This window comes from Rhagoletis zephyria, unplaced genomic scaffold, assembly GCF_001687245.7.
Source record: "Rhagoletis zephyria isolate East Lansing unplaced genomic scaffold, Rhagoletis_zephyria_1.1 Rzeph_scaffold_01705, whole genome shotgun sequence".
NCBI lineage: Eukaryota > Metazoa > Arthropoda > Insecta > Diptera > Tephritidae > Rhagoletis > Rhagoletis zephyria.
Window position 1 is genome coordinate 98482 of NW_016158789.1, and position 4191 is coordinate 102672.

The following is a 4191-nucleotide window of genomic DNA, read 5'->3' on the forward strand; positions in this document are numbered from 1 at the left end:
CGATGTTTCGAAATTTTTTAGGAAAATTTAATACTTTTCAATTCCAACTCTCTGTAATTCAATTATTGCCTTTATTTATTTACCATTCCTTCCCAATAAATAGATTAGAAATGCATGCCGTCGTAAGTTGGCTGGGCCTAAAGTTCCAAGGCCCAATTTCGTTGAAATTTCAACGGGATCCCGGTCCTTTTTTAATGACTAAGTATGCATTTTTAATATCGAAAGATAAGAGTAAACTCAGAATTTCTGAATGTTCCTTCTAAAAGAATAAAATTAAAATTCATGGCCAGTCAAAAAATTTTAGGAGCATAATTCGATGTTAAAACATCGCTGAAACTCGCATCGATATATCGTCTATTTATCGATTTTAGGAAATTGTAAACATCGAAGGCAAATATCGAATTTCGAACCGATATTATCGATGTTTCAAAAATAACGATGCATCGTTTGCATCCCTAAATACACGAGAGTTCGATATACTCAATGGTGCAACAGGTCGATTTAGTCTGACATTCACGGCACCTTTTCTCACTTGTCGATTTTTAGTAATAACTCGAGCTCAGCATCACCTCACATCTCTTTTTTGCAATTGGACTTCCTTTACTGTTTCCAATACATGTTTTGAATATTCGTCAAATCGGATTTAAAAAAAAAGATTTTTAGTAATAACTCAACTCCAGCGCCAACTGGCGGGTTAAATTGTGAAACTAAACTATCCAGAGACGTACTCAAACACACACACGCACACAACTTTTTTGAAATTCCTCCAGCCATTTCGGATTTCACTCAAAAATATACCTACAGAAGAATTATATACACCTTCAAAGATAAGGAAAAGTCACTTTGCCATGCCCTCTTTCCAAAGAGCCTACTTTTCTCCATGAGTATGGGATTGATTTCATATAACTCCATACGAGGTTCCAGTACTTTACCATGAACACTTCCAGAGATATGCAGTATGAAATCCGGCTTGTATGGTAGGTGCCACGCCCCCTTTTCCAATAGCTACATATTTTCTCAATGACTGCGATTAATTTCATATATCTCCACACCAAGTTCCAGTACTCTACCAAGAACAATTCTAGAGATATGCAATAAGAAAAATTCGACTTGTATGGGAGGTGCCACGCTGGTATAAAGTTCCAGTACTCTACCATAAACACTTCCAGAGATACTTATTATGAAAAATTCGGTTTATATGGGAGGCGCCACGCTTCATTTTCAAATAGTCCGAAATTTTATTCATGAGTATGCGATAGATTTCTACTCTACCATGAACATTTCCAGAGATATACAGTATGAAAAATTCGGTTTGTATATGAGGTGCCACGCCTTTTCTAATAATTCCAGTTTTTCTCCATGAGTATGTGATTGGTTTCATATATTTCCGTACCAAGTTCAAAAATTTCTCCAATTTTTCTCAAGAGTATGCGATTGATTTCATATACATAGTATCCCCATACCAAGTTCTAGTACTCTAGCATGAACACTTCGGTGTTCGGTGAAAATTCGGTTTATATGGGAGGTGCCACGCTCCCTTTTCAAATAGTCCAAATTTTTCCTCATGAGTATGCGATTGATTTCATATATCTCCGCACCCAGTTCCAGTGATGTACCATGAACACTTTCAGAGAAATGCAGTATGAAAAATTCGTATTGTATGGCGCTTTTACAATAGCTCAAATTTTTCTCAAGAGTATGTGATTGATTTCATATACATAGTACCTCCATAACAAGTTCCAGTACTCTACCATGAACATTTCCAGAGATATACAGTGTGAGGTGCCACGCTCCTTTTCCAATAGCTCCAATTTCTCTCCATGAAAATGTGACTGATTTCATATATTATCGTACCAAGTTCAAAAATATATATGCGATTGATTTCATATACATAGTACCTCCATAACAAGTTCCAGTACTCTACCATGAACATTTCCAGAGATATACAGTGTGAGGTGCCACGCTCCTTTTCCAATAGCTCCAATTTCTCTCCATGAAAATGTGACTGATTTCATATATTATCGTACCAAGTTCAAAAATTTTACCATGAACGCTTCCACTACTTAGTTAGTTAGGATTAGACATGGGTTAGCCAAGGATTAGAGACATGAGCCTCTTAAAATTAATAGGGGATTTAATTTTTTTAAATTTTGAGTTGCGTCGTTATTGCAGAGGACCATCGGCATGTGAATTCATATATTTCGAAATGAAATAAATTCGATCATAAATACGATTTTTAGTTAGATATACATATTATTTTTCCTGTTATCAATACATATTTTGAATCTGAGGATAATCGGACCATAAACCCGATTTTTAGTAATAACTCGACTCCTACGCCACCTGGCGGTTCTTTTAATAGTTATTCTGCTATGCGGAAGGAAGACAAATTCAAGAAACATATATCATAAAAATCGGTCCAGCCGTTCTTGAGTTATAAATGATGTAACTAACACGACTTTGTTTTATATATATAGATTGTGTGAGTGCTTTATTTATATTATGAGTTATTATTAAGAAGTGTTGGTCTTGCCCCACCCGTGACCAAAAAGTTAAATGTTGTTATATTTAATTACAGAAGTTGAAGTTGTGTTTCGGGTTTGTTACATAATGTTAGAACTTGATTGTCAATGTTTACCACAATTGCATTTTTGTTTCCATATAGTAAGATAAGAATAATTCAACAGTCAAGCATGTCCCACCCGTGACAGCTACGGGTGGTACAGTTGGCAGAGGTAGGTTTACAGGGCTGATAAGCTTTATTTGTTTGTTGAGGTGAACGCAAGGGAGAAGGGCGGAAGCGCGGACTCGCCCATTACCTATATACCCTTGTGGTCAGCTGATTCATTTTGACCAGTTTTGGTTTTTTCTTTTGTTTATTTAATGTTCATAGTTTTTTTTTTATAAAAGTCTAGTACATTACATAACCAGAACCGCATAAATCCACATTTCAAACTTCGCACAAAAATTATAAATTTCAACAAATTTTAACAGTTACAGCGTACATGCATAATTGGTTAGGTATGTATGTATTTATATGTATGTATGCAGATATTTAAATGCCGGTTTGCTATTCGCGCGACAAGCTTTTTTGAAAACGAAGTAAATTAGTACAAATTGTTAGTAATTTTCATTAGAGTTTGAATAACTCCTTTCACTAAATGGCTTTTAGTAACTTTAACGAGACCTTAACTTATTTTATTTTATTCATTTTAGTGCAGTTTTGACAAAATTTTCTTGCTAAAAAATCTTTTGTTNATAAGCTTTTATTTAACATGGTCATCCCGCGCAAATCTTGGAAATTTCCAATCGATTTTAAACTAACTTCCCGACAAGTTAGAGACTTGAAATTTTCAGCATAGTTCCAATCACGATGACAATGGTCCAGGGGTCTTGATTCAAAGTCGGTCAAAAATTAGTAAAATTTATGGCTAACAGAGCGTAATTTGCCAAAGAACGTAAAACCAGAGCAAAGCCATTTATGGCAAATTCTAGATATCAACCTAGTCTAGATATGAACCTCGTTGTAGGCATCATATCAAGGAGATAAAATTAGAAGACTCAAGAAGTTTCTATGCCATGCTACAGCGGAAGTGGACGACACGCCATTTCTTTAAATGAAATTAAATGCTGCTATATGTATGTATGTACATATGTATGTTTATACAAAACGTAAGCAAACAACATTTTGCTTGCATAGTCTTCTGTTCTCTTTCATTGCAAGTTTAATTATTATAATATCTATTCCAAAATTTTGTACATAAAATGAAATAAAACTATTTAATATACAACGCTTTTATAAATGGACTAAAAATTCGAAAATAAAGTAATGTAAAAAAATATTTTTTTAAAAATAAGCTTTTATTTAACATGTTTAATCTTCACGTCACGCCCTCCGGAGTTTTGTATTCACCCGGTGAGGCAGTGCTAAACGCACTTAGTTTTTTTGTAGTTTGACTTTGTTTTTCTCCAAATTGTTCAGTGGTCCGATATGTCGGCATGGGAGTTGGGGAAAAATTCTCCGCTAAGTGGGGTTTAGTATAAATAGATTTTCGTAGTTAATTTTTCTTCTGCCGAATATTTTTTTTATTTTTTTTTCACCACGTGTTTTTTTTGGAAAAAAAGTGATAATTAAATTTTTCTTTCGGACCCCAGCTCACTCCATAGGTCTGCGCTGGCGCTCCTGAGCGC